The sequence below is a fragment of the Schistocerca gregaria genome, chromosome 1 (assembly GCF_023897955.1).
Source record: "Schistocerca gregaria isolate iqSchGreg1 chromosome 1, iqSchGreg1.2, whole genome shotgun sequence".
NCBI classification, from domain to species: Eukaryota; Metazoa; Arthropoda; class Insecta; order Orthoptera; family Acrididae; genus Schistocerca; species Schistocerca gregaria.
Window position 1 is genome coordinate 519,835,661 of NC_064920.1, and position 21,020 is coordinate 519,856,680.

The 21,020-nt window shown below is 37.8% G+C and overlaps 1 protein-coding gene across 1 annotated transcript in view; it reads right to left on the reverse strand.

The window, feature by feature from the left end:
* Nucleotides 1-21,020, reverse strand: part of LOC126277674 (carboxypeptidase B-like) — a 318,726-nt gene that overhangs the window by 44,294 nt on the left and 253,412 nt on the right. The gene's annotated exons all lie outside the window — the stretch shown is intronic.

Consider the following 21,020-nt stretch of genomic DNA (forward strand, 5'->3'; position numbering starts at 1 on the left):
AACCATTGCATGGGAATAGAACATTCACAGGTGCTCAATGTGGTGATGCTGGTCACCAATACACTGGTGCACTCTGTAATGGATCTGGGAGATGTATTATTTTGAACTGAAGTTATCGATACCGATTTTAGTGGGCGAAGTGGTGAATGTTTTTCTCTCATATTTTTGTCGGAATTTTTATAAATTATAATCTACTTATTTTTTATGTTAATTTACTATTATGTTTAAAAATTGCAATATATTGATTAATATTGGTGGATATGACGAACAATATCAAAGAGACTTATTACAAGCGGAAGTTTGGGTGTCGAGTGGAATATCTTTGAAGCTAGAGTCATTCTTTCACTTGTAGAGTCGGCTGTGGTCAGTTGAGATGCAGTCGTGGAACAAAGTTGTACTTCCCTGTGAAATAAATCGAAAGTGAATGATGAACTTATGAGTTGTTCATATTACTTTTATATCAAGTAGCAGCAAGCAAGCAAGCACGTCCAGAAAGAAAAATGGTATTAGAAACACCCAAATTGAGACAGACACGGTGAACAGCGGAACTTCTGCATCCAACAAACGGCACTATTGGAATCATACTCATATTAGACAACTGAAGCCACCTGTAGGAATTTAACTATTATATATATACAAAAAAGTGACTACTTTATTTGAACTATGCCGGGTTTTATTACAAAATAACAATAGTGGAACGACAGTTTCAACTCATTGAATAAAAGAATTATTTACTGCTTCCAGTGTTTTCTGCTGAAGAGAATGACAAGCAAACACGAGGACATTCCTGCATGTCCTCTGGAGTTGTTGGAATATTGCGATATACATCGTCTTTAATGCATCCCCAAAGCAAAAATTCCAGAGGATTTAAATCACGTGACCTAGTAGGCCAAGTAACTGTTCCTCCTTGAGCACTCCATCTGGCAGGTTACCTTCAGTTCAGAACATGACGTGCACACAAGGCATTATGTGCTGGACATCCATCTTGTTGATACCACATAAGCATTCTGGTTCTTAGCGGCACTTCATCCAGAAGAGGAGGAAGAATTTGTCTCAGAAAGTTGGCATTTGCTGTGCTGTTTAGACTACAATTGATCAAATAAGGGCCAAGAATTGTAGTACCAAACATCCCACACCAGTCATTAACTCTGCATTGACGCTGATGTTCCACCTGTCTAGGCCATCGTGGGTTGACGTTAGACCAATAATGCATGTTCCTTGTGTTTATCTGTCCTTTTTCTGAGAAGGAACATTCATCAGTAAATAGAACACTGGAGAAGAAGTTCAGTTTGGTGAGGATTTGCTCCTATGCCCACTGACAGAACTATAAAAGATTCTGGAAATCACTGACATGCAATTCTTGATGTAGGTGTACATGGTATAGATGGAACCAGTGACGTGTAAGAATATGATATACACTGGTTATAGGAATGCCAATCTCATGTTCAAGCTGTCACGTGCTCACACGTATATTTATAATAACAGAAGTGAGAACAATAACTGTATAAGGATATTAATCAATTTTCTATCAAAAAAGGTTCCATCTATTGTGCAGAACAAGAAAAACTGATTGGCTTTAATAATGAAACAATGGAAAATCCAGGATGGAATATCAACAATGGTGCCCAACACAATGTACTTCACTTCATTGTATGCTTTAGAGCCTGTGCAACTAGGATCATTCCTACCAACACTAACTTTTCTGAACTGCATAGGCAGAAACTCCACATGCAATATACCCTACATTCCTGTAGCCCCCTGTAGCCTCAGACTTTGCTAATACCTGTCCTTCATGTATTTTTCCCTTTTCCTGCTCCTACTCCTGCTCACACAGGCATCTACCCCAACAACACGCCCACTACTCTATTCTTTTTCTTCCCTCCCCCCTCCTCTGCTTCTCTCCTTTTCTGCCCCCCCCCCCCACCCCTCCAAAAAAACCTCACAATTGCATCTACCATCCCTACCCTGCCCCATCATATCCCCAAATGCTTCCACAAGCAGCACTATGCTCTCCCCACACCTGCCCTGCTGTCCCACCTGGTCTCCCCCCCCCCCCCCCCCCGACTCTATCTTACCCCACCACCCAAACTGCTTCTCCCACCAGGCACAGTTGCCCTCAGTCCTGCCCCAGTGCCCAGAATAGTGTTCATGTGTGTGAAAGCTGTGCTTGCATTGATCTGTGTGTGTGTGTGTGTTTTCTTCATGAGAAGAAGGCCTTTGGCCAGAAATCTCACTTGTATAGCAGTCTGTTTGTGTGCCTGTCTGCAACTCAATGTCTACTTTATAAAGTTTCAATAACTGAATTTCTTATAAACATCTGACAATGGTGTCTACAGTTGCAACATGATTTGCAGAAAAAATTCATTCACAGTTGGAAAACGATAGTAATGCTTGAAGGTAAAACACATTTGCCATTCTCAACCTTAGTGAGATGCTAAAATGATTATGTTGCATAAGCATGAAAATATTTGACCATTTTGTAGTAATCTGAATAAAAAATACCTTAAAAAGAAATTGAAATCTTATCTCCTTGATAATATCTGTAACTAACCAGAAAAATTTCTCACCAAATACAATTATATATAACTACACAGCCATTTATTTTTTCAACTTGCAGTCCACAGCTAAAGTCATTTAACATTATAAAATACCAAACTGACTTAACAACAATTTTGCAAGTGGCCAAAGTGTAGCCAGAAAAAAACTTGAAAAGTGTAGCAAACGTATTATCACTACAACATTTCATCCTATTTCACATGTAAACATGTTATTGTGCAAATTTATAACAAATTAAATATCAGATACTGGTAAACAAATATGTTGCATTGATTAATTTGTGGCATTCATTTTAAAGGGCAGCAAAACAGCTTCATAGGTTATTGGTTTTTATGGAAGTGTAGGTGAATGGATACAGAAATATTTCTATTGAAATATAATTATTCTGAGACTAAATGATAACTCATTTCCATTTGAGAACTGTTTTCATTATTTTCCAAATTGGCAGACTTTTCCAGAGAATAATGAGGTGATGATACTATATAAGAAGAAAATCTTAAGCTGAAGAAATACAATGAAATATTATGAATCTTGTAAATTGTATATTGTTGAGGAGTCTATTTAAATAAACCCACAGAAGGTTACATAATATCCCAGTTATCCACTGTCAAAGAGTTGCACTGCACTACAAATTGTACAACAAGCATCAGACTATACATAAATAATTTATATTGTTTTCCTTTCAGAATCACTAACAAAATCAATACAGGCTACACCTCATGTTCCATTGTGGACATACCACTGATATCCTGCAACATGATGTGCAAATGTCCGTACTGCTTCAAAGAATGGAGTGACATACTGCCGTATATCCAAAGGAGATGGATGAAAACGTGTTGTACCAGCAGGAGGCATTTCTACAGTGTAAGCAAAAGAAATGTTTGCTATGCCCATTACCCAATCATCACTGCCACCAGCTGCACAATCTGGAAATAACACAGACAAGCTGTGATACAAATAGACTTGAATCTAAAATGTAATCAATTCATTCATTTATTTATTCATTCAACACATCCAATTGATTCCACTATGAAACTGATTCCTTAAGAGTATGCGTTGTGTCAAGGCACACATCAACAAAGTGACCTAGCTTTCAAGATACAATGTAATTATTGTCTGGTAAAGTGAGGAGAAAAGTATCTATTCACCACTCACACACACACACACACACACACACACACACACACACACACACACACACATACACACACACACACACACACACATTGTATCCACTACCCAAACTGCTGCCAATCGCCAATCATTAGTTAACAACTATTCCCCATGAACCAAATTCTGTATTGAATTATGTAGCAATTTTATTAAGACATTTTTTTCAAAGGTAACTGGATTCCTAGCTTTAAGGAAAGTCTTCTGAAAATTACCTGTTCATCAATTTTGATTATGGATCCACTGGTCTATGGCAAAAAACACAGGGCATATTCAAGGAGCTCATTTGTTAGAACACTTACAGGTAAGATTATTGGGCAGATGCAATCAATGCTTGAAGAAACCAGAACAGATCTTTATACACGTTCAACATGTTAATTCCAGAAGTCTCAATTGCAATCAGAATATGTGAAATGCTAAACTACATGAAGAGGTCTGTCAACTAAGTCTGATAGTAAATCAGATTAATTTACCATTACAGAACCAGAGAATAATCTTAAAACTATGAAATATGGTGGGCAGTAAAACATTGTACAAAAGCAAGCTGCAACATGCATATGTAATGTCATGTAAATGTATTGGGGTCAACTTTTTTCAAGTATTTGGCATCCACACAAGATGATGCATGAGATCTGTTCAATAAATAAATGAACTTCATCTTTTTAAACTTTATTCTCAATTTTAGAGATTATTGGTTCTTATCTGTTTCAAAGTGCTCTCCTTCCCTATTCAAACACTTTTCTCAGTGGTGTTTCCATTTCATAAAGCAGTCCAAGGTAGCTTCATTTGAGATGACCTTTAAAGTCTGTGACTAATTTGCTGTGATGATGCCAGTATGAAAATAGCTTCCTTTCGTTACTGATGTCTATTGCAAAATAAGAAGCAATTGCAAGGAGCCAGACCTGGTCAGTAAGGAGCCTGTAGGAGGACATCTGATTGCACAAAAATAATGAATTGACAGTGTGTGTATGTTTGTGCAGGTGGATACACTAACATGGTGCAAAGTTCATGAGTTGTCTCACCTCAACTTTGGCCTCTTTTTGTGGATTTTTTCATTTAACCGCTACAAAACGCCTTGATAGAACACATGGTTCATTAGTACACATGGTTCATTGTTTCAACTAGAGGCATTCATTCAAAACGTACAATGTCGTTAAAAAAAAAAAAAAAAAAAAAAAAAAAAAAAAAAACAGTGAGCATCACATTGGACTGAGACTGACAAGCTTTCTTGGTGCATGGAGATCCTCTGCCAATCAGTTGCAATGTTTGCACTTCTGTCTCAACTTCATAGCTATAAATCCAGCATTCATCTCCCTTTAATATTCTTTGCATGAATACTTCATCATCATTGGCGTGTTCAAAAAATTACCGACATACATCAACTTGGTTTTCTTTCTGTTGCTAAGTCATACATTTTCCACGACTCAGTGCATGTTCAACTTTCCCATCAAAATTTCATAGGATGATCTTGTTGAGATACTAATCTCTTCTGTGATTTCTCGGACAACCAGCAATTTGCGTGAATCAGACCACTGATTTTTTCAACATATGAGTCATCAATCGAAGCAGAAGGTCTACCCATTGACTGGAAACTACTTTCAAATCATGAAAACCATTTGTAACATCGTATACAACTGAAAGCATCACCTCTCTAAGCTTGTTTCAAAAGCTGAAACGTTTCTGTAGAATTTCTCCCCAGTTTCATGCAAAATTTTACATTGTGTCATTGCTCCAAAAAATCACTGACTTCAAAAATCACCACTAATACCTAAAGTGTTGCACTCAAATAACAATATCATATAAATTTAAAGAGATATAAATGCTCCAAAAACATATAGTTACAAAGCATGTAATATGCAAGGTGGTGCTACCAACTGCATATCACTAAATACCTCTGTTGGTGCCTGATTTCAAATGTTCTGTTATTTTATGAACAGACATCACAGTAGACAAAGCAGCTTCTCAACAATCTGCAGTACCACAAGACAGCAAGTTGAAACACATGCAGTCGGTATCATCTCCTACTCCATGAACACTACACTATGTCACTAAGATATATGCCCACAGGTGGAACCTGATATAAAGGATGCCACAGAGCACCCCTCACCTGATTCAATACGACCCAAGTAAGCAGATTCAATAGGACCCAAGTAAGCCAGAGAAACGGCTGTAATGGTTTCATCAAAAATAAATGCTCTTCATCAGTCACCACAAAGCACACTGAGCATCCTTTGCCATGCCTCCAGAACTAACAACAAGGCTTTGAGTCCCACTGACTGAAGATTTCTGTTGATTGGCCATGTGCCACATGCAGGGAACTATATACCTAAATGCCATACTGCTTCTCCTTAGCCATCACCCCATCTCACTAGGACTTATACACTGGTTGAAACCTGCCCAAGCACTTGATACTTTTCCAAAGGTGAGAGCCAGTCAACACTACCCAACTTACATACTAAGAAAGAACAACTTGTACAGGTGAACTTGATGTTAAGTTCCTTCTTCAGTTGTTTGTCTGTCCTCTGCCTGGTAGCTGTGAATTCCATCAGCAAGTAGCAAAATAGCAATGTATATGACACAGTGGCGTTTATTCCTAGGAATGATGCACTGCTCAAAAGATACCAAAGTACAGTGATCAACAAATAAGAAAAAGATCATTGTAAACAAATTCAGTTCAATTCATGAACGAACTGATGTTTTCCTCTTATTTGTTCTCAAGATACTTGAAAAATATTGTGCAAAATAAATCCCAGAAAATAATTGTAAGGTTTTCTGCCTGAAATAGCTTTATTGAATTGCAGTTTTCAGTTAGTAAACTAGAAAACAGGTAGTTCATGTGTGCATACTCTAGTAAGTAGACAACACCAACTACTCAGAGGGAAAGCAAACTTTCTTGAACAACATGGCAATGGAGATCTTATAGAAGCATTTATTGATATGGCAGTTCATGGCACACTGCTGCAACTGAAATATTGACTTTCTATATTGAGAATATTTTCATTGTTTACCTCCACTGATTAATGTCATTTCACAAATTTCACCCATAACACAATAAACAGTGAAGAAGCATACAGTTTATGATGGAAATGGAAAAGAACGGTGACCCACAATTTTTCTCAATGTGAAGGTGCTCATGTCCATGACTTGCATACACAGCCAGCAGATATGATGCATGTATGTCCCAACATCACCCACAGCAGAAATTTTTTATTTATTTATTGTTCCATGGGACCAAATTAAGGAGAAGTATCCATGGTCATGGAACGAGTCAATACTCTTTTTTATTTAGAACCGCTCAGCCACAGCAGATGGCAAAAAGCAGTTATCGTCCTTCAAATAGTCAAGAAGATCACATAGCAGTTTTTATTTACTATTTATTTATTTATTTATTATTTGATATTACATACATTCACTAATAGGATTCACTGATTCTATGATACAGACAACATTAAGTTAATATTACACTGCATTGATGTTAATTAGAGTCTGTTTTATATTATATATGGAAGGTTTCACTCATTTCAAAGTATTTCTCAATAAAAACAAAAACATAGTATAAGGGTCGGTTTACGCCTACTTTAGCTGTAGGTTTACATACAAATTTAAGACTTTTCTTTAAGTATTAAATGAAGAATTTAGGTTGTTTACATCACACATATATTTAGTAGTGATGTATCTACTTGGGGAATTAAAGGTTTTAAGTTCTGTCCAAACACGTGAAGTATGTATCACGCATACATGATCTTGGGCCTAATTTTTCGTGTATACAAGTTTTGATTTTTAATGTTAGTTTAAGTGCATTACATTACTATATTAATAGTATATATGTATATTAGTGTTCCACATAACTTTAGTGGCTTTTTGTGACCTCTAGTTAATAGAAAATTACTGTTATTGCCTGGATAAATTTTGTAAAAAATATTGTAAATAACCATGAGTGAGAAGTGTTTGAGATGCCATAGGAAAGACAGTTCTGGAGTTCTGTGCACCTGTTGTGGCAGATGATTACATTGGGGTGAAGGTAGTGGCATGGGAATCGGGGAAGTAAATGTGTCTCTTCCATGGTATTGCAGATTATGTTCAAGGGATTGGAAAATAGCAGAATGGAAAGGGAAGACTAGAGCCCTTCAGGCTGAACTGGATAGTGCTAGAGAGGAACTGGTGAGGTTAAGGAGGGAGGAGGGTGAAGACAGGTGTGAAGTGGCAGTAAGGAACAGGGGCCACAGAAAGAGGACAGTATCAGACAGTTTTATCATTGGCACACAAAATAGATTTGCCTTGCTATCTCAGTCAGCTAAGGAAGAGGCTCAAGTACATGTAAGTGTAGTCAGCACTCAACAGACTTTCACTAGAATACCAACTGTTGCAAAAAAAGTAGAAAGCAGGAGGAAAGTTCTGTTGTTAGGTAGTAGCCATGGAAGAGGTGTGGGCCAGATCTTTCAGGAAAAATTAAGTGACAAGTACCAGGTCACAAGTATTTTCAAGCCCAACGCATGTCTTAGCCAAGTGATAGAGGATGTAGAATGATCATGCAAGGGTTTTACAAAGCATGGATCATGTTGTGGTAGTGGGTGGAGCAGGAAACAGTATTGATAGGGATAAAGGCTACAATATTGAGTGTGACCTGGTAAAAATAGCATCTGCAACGAACCATATAAACGTTGACTTGGTTCCTGCTTTCATGCGGTATGACCAGCCCCAAGTGAACAGCTCTGTCAGGACAGTCAATATGGAGCTAGATGAGCTACTTTGGGAGTCTTCTTTGTCAAGCATAGCTTTGGTTCCTGTTGATGGTATTCACGAGACATGGCCTAATCTCAGTAGGAAAGGGAACGGTAAAATGGCTGGGATGATAGCAAAATCTTTAAGGGAAGGGGGGGGGGGGGGGCACTGAAGCTCATGGGAGTACTTTTTAAGGCTAATATCAGCGTACAATCATTTTACATTGATTGAAATTAAGCTTAATGAGAAGTTCAGACAGGCAGGTACTGGAGACGTGAAAATATCACAAGATTCTCATAACAGTACAGTGAAAAATAATGTTAGTATTTCACAAGATTCACATAAAAGCACAGAGAAAAATAATGTTAATCTATTGCATCAGAATATCAGGGGATTAAAACCAAAGTATATGAGCTTCTTGTTTGTTTAGAAGATTTCGAAACTGAGGGTGGAATAGATGTACTATGCCTGTCTGAACATCATATATTCACAGATAAGGAAATGGTGAATGTAGGTGGGTATAATCTTTCAGCACATGTAAGTAGAGACACTATGGAGACAGGAGGAGTTGCCATATATGTTAAAATCAGCCTCAGTGTGAAAAATTTTGAAACTAAATTTTTTTGTATAGAGCAACATATTGATGTAGCAGCTTTCACCACCAAACATATCAAGATGACCAAATGTAGTGGGAAGACACCAAATGTAGTGGGTGGAGCCAGGTGGTGCTGTATTAAATCTCAGCGAGAACTTTCCAAATGATTTATTTGCTTCCACTACAGTGTTCCGTCCAACTCGATCTGCATCACAGGGCCCTGCAATGCTGAGGAAGCACCCCAGAAGCCTGTGTGATACAACACTGTGTCGTGTCAGCCTTGCATGCCAGCTGCAGAGATCCGATTATGTCAGGATGGCTGCACCAGCAACCAACACATTGGCCACTGCCCTCGTTGTTTCCATGCTGCTCTGCTGGGAGCTGTAGGCCGACTCTGCTGCTGCTTCTTTGCTGGCTGGCATAGCTGAGAATGCGGCGACAACAACTGCCTGCATCTGATTCTGTGGCCCACGCCTCGGAAGTCTCTGGCTGGTGTATGTTGGGAGCCGAGATGACTGCCCGTGGTAGCAAGGCAAAGAGTGTGTGCCCTGGCTGGCTGGGGACTCCACGTCAGGGTTGAACCAATGACCCGCCATGGACTGGAACGCTGGCGCCCAATCTGTTGCTGCGTGTAGCCAGCAGTGTGTCATGCCTCGCGATCAAGGTGAGCTGCCACACTTGAATGACTCTCATTAGAAAACAACAGCTATTTATACTCGGCTGCGCACCACTTCATGTCACGTATGCATAACACTTAGGTTGGCCAGTGGCCCTCTTCTGCCTGTGACCTGCACAATGGAAACTGCTGTGTGTGCCCTCTCTGGCAGTTCTACATCTCCATGGCCTCTATTTGCCTTTGCAACTACTGTATGTGTAACTCACTGCAATCTGGCGCACACTTGGCTGTAACTTGCGCTCTGAATATCACGGAAAACTAACTTTCCCTATCCTGAACAGTGGTGCTGCTACAATATAGAAGCATGTGTATGTGGGGTAAAACTAAATAATGGCACTTTTATAATTGTAACCTTGTATAGGTCCCCACTGGGACTATTTTTGAAAAACTTGGACTCTTTGTTGTGCTACCTGTCAGACAAATGAAAGCAAATTATTGTTTGCGGGTATTTCAACATAGATTTTCAGAGAGCCTGATAGAAAGCTTGACCTTGAAGTATTGCTTGGTTCTTTAAATTTGACATCAGTTATTGATTCTTTTACTTGGGTGGTACAGGAAAGCAGCACACTGATAGCTAATGTTTTCATTGACCAAGATAAACTTAATGAAATAAAAGCTTTTCCTGTTAAGAATGGTCTGTCTGATCACGAAGCACAGCTAGTTACAGTATATAATATAGCTCCATACAGTAATGCATAACAGTCCTCCAAAATAGTGCATTCCATTAACAATTAACAATTTTAGGTAAAGCTTGCAACAATTGGACTGGGATGAGGTGTACAGGGAACATGATGCTAATTTAATATTTAAGCTATTTCATGATACCTTTGTGAGTATATTTGAAAACAGTTTCCCTAACAAAACAGTGAGATATAATTGTAAGAAAATATGTAAAAAGCAATGGCTTACTAAAGGGATAAGAATATCTTGTAATCAGAAAAGAGAAATTTATCTTATAGCTAGGAGAAGTAATGCTCGTGAAACAGTGAAACATTATAAAAACTACTGCATTTTACTAAGAAAAGTTATTAAAAAATCTAGAAGTATGTACATTATGTCTGAGATTAGCACATCTAATAATAAAATTAAAACATTTAGGAATATTGTGAAAAGGGAAACAGGGCAACTGAGAAGACTGTATTTCTATCTAATACAATGAAAATAAAATAGAAAGAAACATTCCACATGGGAAAAATATATTAAAAACAAAGATTCCATGACTTACCAAGCGGGAAAGCGACGGTAGATAGGCATAATATAAAAACACACAAACACACACACAAAATTTTGAGTTTTTGCAACCAGCGGCTGCTTCGTCGGGAAAGAGGGAAGGAGAGGGAAAGATGAAAGGATGTGGGTTTTAAGGGAGAGGGTAAGGAGTCATTCCAATCCCGGGACTGGAAAGACTTACCTTAGGGGGAAAAAAGGATAGGTATACACTCACACACACACACACACATATCCATCCACACATATACAGACACAAGCAGACATATTTAAAGGCAAAGAGTTGCAAAACCTCAAAATTTTGTGTGTGTGTTTGTGTGTTTTTTATTGTGCCTATCTACCAGCGCTTTCACGCTTGGTAAGTTATGGAATCTTTGTTTTTAATACAATGAAAAGTTTGATAACATAAAGTCAGAAGTAGAAATCATTTTTAATAATCATTTTGTAAGTGTTGTAAAGAAAATAGGATCCAGCTATTCATTAGAAAATGCAAGGCAGTATATGGAAGAGGCAGTACCGATGCGATTTGATAAAATTGAAATTCAACCCATCTCTCCTACTGAAATTAGGAAAATAATAAATTCACTCAAAAGTAAAAGCTCATATGGAATTTATGGCATTTCCAACAGAGTACTAAAAGCCTTTTCCCAACAAATAAGTAGAATTATTAGCCACATATGTAGTAGCTCACTGAAACAGGGAGTTTTTCCAGGTGGATTGAAATATGCTATTGTTAAACAATTGCATAAAAAGGGGATAGATCTGATGCTAACAACTACTGTCCAATCTCACTTCTGAGAGCTTTATCAAAAATTCTTGAAAAAGTAATGTATTCAAGAGTAACATCACATATTTTTAAAAATTAAGTACTAATAAAACGTTGATTTGTTTTTCAGAAAGGCTTTTGAACAGAAAATGCTATATATGCTTTCACTGATCAAATGTTAAATGCAATGAATAACCAAACATCACCCATTGGGATATTTTGTGATCTCCCAAATGCTTTTGATTGTGTGAATAATGAAATTCTTCTAGATAAGCTTAAGTATTATGGTATGAATGTGACAGTGCACAAATGGTTTAATTCATACTTAACTGGAAGTATGCAGAAGGTTGAAATTAACAGTACAGATAGTCTACATAAACCAGCAGAGTCCTCAAACTGGGATGGTATCAAGAATGGTATTCCACAGGGTTGAGTCTTGGGTCTCTTATTATTCTTAATATATATTAACAACTTGCCACTCTATATTCATGAAGATGCAAAGTTAGTTCTTTTTGCTGATGATACAAGTATAGTAATCACACCCAAGAAGCAAGAATCAGCTGAGGAAATTGCAAATAATGTCTTTCAGAAAATTATTAAGTGGTTTTCTGCAAATGGACTCTCATTAAATTTTGACAAGAGATTAGATTAGTTTTTCGTTCCATACATCCGTGTTGAGGAGATCCTTGTGGATGTGGATCATGTCACCTTTTTTTATTTTATTTTATTTTTTTAAGCTGAAATAACAATACTAATAGTATAAATATATACAACACATCATTTGTTTCTATTAAAAAATTCGTCAATGGAGTAGAAGGAGTTGGCCACTAGTAAGTCTTTCAGGCTCCTTTTAAACTGATCTCTATTTGTAACTAAATTTTTTATGTTTGCTGGCAAATTATTGAAGATGAATGTTCCTGAGTAGTGGACCCCTTTTTGAACTAAAGTAAGTGCTTTTAAGTCCTTGTGCAGATCATTTTTGTTCCTGGTATTGTATGTATGAACTGAGCTGTTTGTTGGAAAAAGAGATATATTATTTAGGACAAATTTCATTAAGGAGTAAATATACTGAGAGGCAGTAGTTAGTATACCCAGTTCTTTGAAGAGGTTTCTACAAGACGTCTGTGAGTTTACTCCACAAATAATATGTATTACACGCTTTTGGACTCTGAAAACTTTTGTTTGACTTGAAGAGTTACCCCAAAATATTATACCATATGACATTATGGAATGAAAGTAGGCAAAGTATGCAAGCTTTTTCACTTTTATGTTGCCCATGTCTGCTAACACTCGAATTGCAAATACAGATTTGTTAATGCGTTTCTGCAGTCTGTGGTATGCTCCTCCCAACTGAATTTATTATCAAGTTGAAATCCCAGGAATTTAAGACTGTCAACCTCTTCTATCTGCTCTTCTTTGTAATTTATGCATATGCTGAGTGGAAACCTCTTACAGGTTCTGAATTGCATATAGTGAGTCTTTTCGAAGTTTAATGTCAGTGAGTTGGCTTTAAACCATTTATTAATATCCATGAAAATATCATTAGCAGATCTTTCTAGAACTACACTCGACATACTATTTATTGCAATACTTGTGTCATCTGCAAACAAAACGAACTCTGCTACTGGCAGTGTAACTGATGACAGATCATTAATGTACACAAGAAAAAGCAATGGCCCTGAGGTGGATCCTTGTGGGACACCACATGTAATTTCTTCCCATTCTGATGATGACTGATGACTTAATTCACTAGTCCCTTGCACTGACACCCTTTGTTTCCTGTTGGCGAGGTATGACTTGAACGATTTTGCAGCACTGCCCGTGACACCATAGAATTCTAATTTATTTAAAAGGATGTTGTGGTTTACACAATCGAATGCCTTTGACAAACCACAGAAAATACCTGCTGCTTGTAACTTGTTATTTAATGAATTAAGTACATTTTCACTGTAGGTGTAAATAGAATTTTCGATATCAGATCCAAAACACAGTTTATACAATTCTGTACAATAAGTGGCATAACACCATTGATAAATGTAGACTATGAACAGAAGTCTGTTGCTAAGGTAGAATACTCAAAATTTCTGGGTGTGTGCATTAATGAGAAATTGAATTGGACGAAACACATCAATGATCTGCTGAAACGGTTAGGTTCAGCTAGTTATGCTATTAGGGTTATTGCAAATTTTGGTGATAAACATATGAGTAAATTAGCCTACTATGCCTATTTGCATTCACTGCTTTCATATGGCATCATATTTTGGGGCAGTTCATCATTAAGAGAAAAAGTAGTCATTGCACAAAAGCATATAATCAGAATTAATGCTGGAGCCCACCCAAGGTCACCTTGCAGACATTTATTTAAGGAAATCAGGATATTCACAGTACCTTCACAATACATATATTCACTTATGTAATTTGTCATTAATAACCCATCCCAATTCAAAAAAACAGCAAAGTGCATAGCTACAACACTAGGAGAAAGGATTCACTATTCTGGATTAAATCTAACAGAAAGGGGTGGATTATGCTGCCACAAAAATCTTTGGCCATTTGGCAAAAAGTATTAAAAGTTTGACAGATAGCCAACCAACATTTAAAAGCAAACTGAAAGAATTTCTGAATGACAGTTCCTTCTACTCAATACATGAATTCTTAGATATGAAGTAGTAACTGTAAAAACATAAAAAAACATTAATTAATTATTTTGTGCAAAGAAAACTTATGTTAAAGTGACACATTCCACATCATTATGAAATGTTATACTCATGATCTGTGGAGCAAGGATTGATTTATGTATGTATGTAAAGAAATAATTGTATAAGTTACATACCAAATTCTGTGTTAATGATGACAGTGAAGAAGCCATTAGCAAAATGAGCTTCATAATGAACAAGAGTGACAAAGACAATGACACCTAAACAATCACACACTAATCTTTAATCATACTTAGCCGGCAGTGCAAAAAAAGGTTTTTCCAATTGTGCACCATGCTTATCTGTCACAGTAGTACGATGATTAAAAACATGATGGAGTCCACCAAAGATGCAGTTGATAAGTGGCATGCACTGGGAGTTTGTGAATATTATGAGTGAAGATTAGCTCACACTAAAGAGGTATGATGACCTGTTTGTACATCACTAAAAAATTACAAACACCACACACTGCTTGGGCAGCATACAATAGGAAATCAGTAATTATACACAAAAAATTATTTGAAGAGGCAGTCACTTAGTTTCAGAAAGAAAATATGAATGGTAATTGAAATAGGCAATCTGACTGGCACAGTAAAGGGATGATGATTACATGCTTTCTTCATCTTGCTGACCAGCAATTATCTGCATCCTTCCATGGCTACCCCTCCATATACATCTGTAAATCTATCTGCAAGAGGAACACAAAATAGCACACCATCCTGACTGCCACCAGACAGTTCCTGATAAACAGCCCCAACCCAGAAACATGTCCCTCCTGATTTTCCAGTAAAAATGGTGTTCTATGAGTAACATCAGTTCACCTCATTCCCACTCTGGGACACTTCAGGAGTGCCTGAAACATTCATTCAACTATTTGCAGTATAATAAAACATACAATCCAGAAGAAATTTTGTAATAAATCTGTGTCTGAACATATTGAATGACTCCCATGCCATGTTAGTTAGTTAGTTACAGGTGCTCAATTGTGTTGAATGATGCAGTCACCATCCCTGAATTGCTCCTCAACAGTGGACAGGAAGAAGGTGCTTAAAACATCAGTGAAGGCCTGTGCTGTGATAGTGTCATTTAAAACAACAAGGGATGCAAGCCCCCTCCATGAAAAACACCACCACAACATAACACCACAGCCTCCTAATTTTACTGTTGGCACTACTGGCAGATGACATTTACCAGGCATTCGCCATAACCACACCCTGCTGTTGGATTCCCACGTTGTTTATCATGATTCTTCACTCCACACAACATTTTCCCATTCCCCTGCAAGGTCACGAAATGTGGGCCTACTGTGACTAGTTCAAGTTTTCCAGGGTCACAGTGGCATCAGTCTCTGGGTTAGGTGTAACTTTCACTATGTGGACCATTTGTGTTTGGTTACACCAATTAGTGTCCTGAGAGGTAACTCAACTGAAATTCTCTTCACTTCTGCATGTTATTCAGCATATGTGTGTTACTTTCCTGGTCAAATTCCACTATTATTTGGTTCTCTGTTATTGTTTTGCATTTGCCAAGCAATCAGGTGATTATTGCCAGTAGCTTGTATCTGCACATATTGTATAGGCTGACCATACACTACTTGTAATTGTTTTTGCTAATTTTTTTTCCTATTTCTTTTATATCCACCTTTTTATTTACGGCTTTCTCCATTGCCATTGTGATTATCATTATCATTAACATTGGCCTGTGTGGGTTAAGTTTGTCATCAGTATTGTATTATGAATCCATTGTTTACTTGTTGGTCCATAACTCTCTGTGTTGCTACCAGCGTATTAACAGGCTTGGATTGTACTGGTCTCTCTTCGTATATTTAATTTTGTGAGTCCAGTACAGATAAAAAGTATTTAGTGTTGTGTTCCAGCATGGTAATGAGTTTTTCCCTAATGTGGGCAGCAAGATGGTTCTTTAAAATTTTCAGCATGTCTACTTGAGGTATTGGATTCATCCAGTATCTGGTTTTATTCAAATATTTTTCAAAATAGCCCCTTATGCTTCCATACTTACTATTGAATGGAGCTCGGTTGAATACTTCATATCTGAGCCTCTCTTGTATGGCCTCAGACCAATACTTATTCAGAAATGCTCTCTCAAACAGTTCATAATAATGGTAAGATACTGTCATGTCCATAGCCCATAGCAGAATGTCACCCTGTGTGTGTCCAACAACAAATCTAATTTTCTGGCCTTCGGTGCAGGTACGAGGTTGTGGTGGTTACTGACTGCAAGAGTCAACCGCCTCATCTTTGACAACAAACTTCTTTGAAAACTGTTGATCTCAGTGTGCTCCAAACTCTTTATTCGAGCAGATGTGTTTGTACTGACATGATCAAAACAAAGTTAATTCCTTATAAATGAGCGAGTACTTAATGTCAGGTTCAAGATTACCATACATAACATCTTGATCCCCACAAGGTAAAACATTTTGAAATGCTCTGATAAAGACCACAAGGAGAGTTCTTTTTCTTTCAGAAGTAAATATCGAAAATTGTTGATGCCTAAGTAATCCCTCATCTGCAAGTAGTGTTGACAAACATGCTGCACTGTCAGTGACAGGTGTGTTTATGTTTGCTTGTGGGGTAGCACATGGTAACTGTTCTTGCTCGCGAGGTGCAACTGCCAATAAGTGTTGTTGCATTGTGCAACCTTCGCTATTTTGCTTTGATGGGCTAACCCCACATTGTGGGTAACCAGTGAAGATATCTAACTTCTCCAAAAGCATAGGTTTGTTTCCTGTCATATGTTGATTGTGAATGTCAGTTCCTTGAGCAATACTGCCTCATAACTTTCCCTCTGCTTTCTTTAAACCTGAGTCTACTTTAGCTAGAAGTTTGCTTTCTTTCTCTTTTAGAGCTTCTTCTACAGTATCTACATAAATTTTGCATTCTGACAATACCATTCCAGTAAGGGTGCTGCCCTTATCCAGCATCCTGGTTTAGTTTTTTTCAGTTATTTCCTTTATATCTGCACGTAACTTATCTCTATGTTTTTTGGCAAATTCTGATTCTAAAGTTAACTGATCTTTTACCATTGTGTCCATTTGGGATTGTGTTTCCTGAATTTGAGAATATGCTTCGCTAAGATGGACCTTGCGGTTGGTGGGGAGGCTTGCTTGCCTCAGCGATACAGATAGCCGTACCGTAGGTGCAGCCACAATGGAGGGGTATCTGTTGAGAGGAAAGACAAACGTGTTGCAAGGGCAACAGTCTGGATGATTGAATGATCTGGCCTTGTAACACTAACCAAAACGACCTTGTTGTGCTCATACTGCGAACGGCTGAAAGCAAGGGGAAATTACAGCCATAATTTTTCCCGAGGGCATGCAGCTTTACTGTATAGTTATATGATGATGGTGTCCTCTTGGGTAAAATATTCCAGAGGTAAAATAGTCCCCCATTCGATTCTCTGGGCGGGGACTACTCAGGAGGACATTGTTATCAGAAGAAAGAAAACTGGCGTCCTACGGATCGGAGCGTGGAATGTCAGATTCGCAAAATTTAAAAAGGGAAATGGACAGGTTAAAGTCAGATATAGTGAGAATTAGTGAAGTTCGGTGGCAGGAGGAACAAGACTTTTTGTCAGGGGAATACAGGGTTATAAATACAAAATCAAATAGGAGTAATGCACAAGTCGGTTTAATAATGAATAACAAAATAGGAGTGCAGGTAAGCTACTACAAACAGCATAGTGAACACATTATTCTGGCCAACATAGACATGAAACTCATGTCTACTACAGTAGTACAAGTTTATATGCCAACTAGCTCTGCAGATGATGAAGAAATTGAAGAAATGTATGATGAAATAAAAGAAACTATTCAGATAGTGAAGGGAGACAAAAATTTAATAGTAATGGGTGACTGGAATTTGGTAGTGGTAACAGGGAGAGAAAGAAACATAGTTGGTGAATATGGATTGGGTCTAAGAAATGAAAGAGGAAGCCACCTGGTAGAATTCTGCACAGAGCACAACTTAATCATAGTTAACACTTGGTTCAAGAATCATAAAAGAAGGTTGTATACATGGAAGAAGCCTGGAGATACTGACAGGTTTCAGATAGATTATATAATGGTAAGATAGAGATTTAGGAACCAGGTTTTAAATTGTAAGACATTTCCAGGGGCAGATGTGGACTCTGAACACAATCTATTGGTTATGAACTGTAGATTAAAACTGAAGAAACTGCAAAAAGGTGGGAATTTAAGGAGATGGGACCTGGATAAACTGAAAGAACCAGAGACTGTACAAAGTTTCAGGGAGAGCATAAGGGAACAATTGACAGGAATGGGGGAAAGAAATACAGTAGAAGAAGAATGGGTAGCTGTGAGAGATGAAGTGGTGAAGGTGGCAGAGGATCAAGTAGGTAAAAAGACGAGGGCTAGTAGAAATCCTTGGGTAACAGAAGAAATATTGAATTTAACTGATGACAGGAGAAAATATAAAAATGCAGTAAATGAAGCAGGCCAAAAGGAATACAAATGTCTCAAAAATGAGATCGACAAGAAGTGCAAAATGGCAATGCAGGGATGGCTAGAGGACAAATGTATGGATGTAGAGGCTTATCTCACTAGGGATAAGATAGATACTGCCTACAGGAAAAGTAAAGAGACTTTAGGAGAAAAGAGGACCACTTGTATGAATATCAAGAACTTTGATGGAAACCCAGTTCTAAGCAAAGAAGGGAAAGCAGAAAGGTGGAAGGAGTATATAGAGGGTCTATACAAGGGTGACGTACTTGAGGGCAATATTATGGAAATGGGAGAGGATGTAGATGAAGATGAAATGGGAGATACGATACTGCGTGAAGAGTTTGACAGAGCACTGAAAGACCTGAGTCGAAACAAGGCCCCCGGAGTAGACAACATTCCATAAGAACTGCTGACAATCCTGGGAGAGCCAGTCCTGACAAAACTCTACCAACTGGTGAGCAAGATGTATGAGACAGGCAAAATACGCTCAGACTTCAAGAAGAATATAATATTTCCAATCCCAAAGAAAGCAGGTGCAGTCAAATGTGAAAATTACTGAACAATCAGTTTAATAAGTCTCGAATGCAAAATATTAATGCAAATTCTTTACAGACAAATGGAAAAACTGGTAGAAGCTGGCCTCAGGGAAGATCAGTTTGGATTCCATAGAAATATTGGAACACATGAGGCAATACTGACCCTATGACTTATCTTAGAAGCTAGATTAAAGACAAACCTATGTTTCTAGCGTTTGTAGACTTAGAGAAAGCTTTTGACAATGTTGACTGGAATACTCTCTTTCAAATTCTGAAGGCTGCAGGGGTTAAATACAGGGAGCGTAAGTCTATTTACCATCTGTACAGAAACCAGATGGCAGTTATAAGAGTCGAGAATCATGAAAGGGAAGCAGTGGTTGGGAAGGGAGTGAGACAGGGTTGTAGCCTCTCCCTGATGTTATATTGATGTTATATTGAGCAAGCAGTGAAGGATATAAAAGAAAAATTTGTACTAGGTATTAAAATCCATGGAGAAGAAATAAAAACTTTGAGGTTCGCCGATGACATTGTAATTTTGTCAGAGACAGCAAAGGTCTTGGAAGAGCAGTTGAACGGAATGGATTGTGTCTTGAAAGGAGGATATAAGATGAACATCAACAACAGCAAAATGAGGATAATGGAATGTAGTCAAATTAAGCCGGGTGATGCTGAGGGAATTAGATTAGGAAATGAGACACTTAATGTAGTAATGGAGTTTTGCTACTTGGGGAGCAAAATAACGGATGATGGTTGAAGTAGAGAGGATATAAAATATAGACTGGCAATGGCAAGGAAAGCGTTTCTGAAGAAGAGAAATTTGTTAACATCGAGTATAGATTTAAGTGTCAGGAAGTCGTTTCTGAAAGTATTTGTATGGAGTGTAGCAATGTATGGAAGTGAAGCATGGACGATAACTAGTTTGGACAAGAAGAGAATAGAAGCTTTCGAAATGTGGTGCTACAGAAGAATTCTGAAGATTAAATGGGTAGATCATGTAACTAATGAGGAGGTATTGAATAGGATTGGGGAGAAAAGAAGTTTGTGGCACAACTTGACTAGAAGAAGGGTTCGTTTGGTAGGACTTGTTCTAAGGCACCAAGGGATCACCAATTTAGTATTTGAGGGAAGCATAGAGGGTAAAAATCGTAGAGTGAGACCAAGAGATGAATACACTAAGCAGATTCAAAAGGATGTAGGTTGCAGTCGGTACTGGGGGATGAGGAAGCTTGCACAGGATAGAGTAGCATGGAGAGCTGCATCAAACCAGTCTCAGGACTGATGACCACAACAACAACAACAAGATTTTGTAACTCACCTGCAAGTTGTTCCTGTTTATACTCTATGGATGTTACTTTTATGTTAATGTATTTATATTGCAGGACACGTTGGTAACTATTTCTAGTTTTAGTTGTTTACTAAGCTCTGTGAACTTACCTGATAATTTGCCAGATAATTAAGTGAGTATAGTTTTGCTCACCTCACTGAACTGCTGACTAATACTATTCTTGAATTGTTAAATGCGTGATTTTTCTGTGCAAACTGTTGTCCTATATTTTCCAGAAATTCCTGTTGTTTTGTAAGCTGTTGTGTTATTAT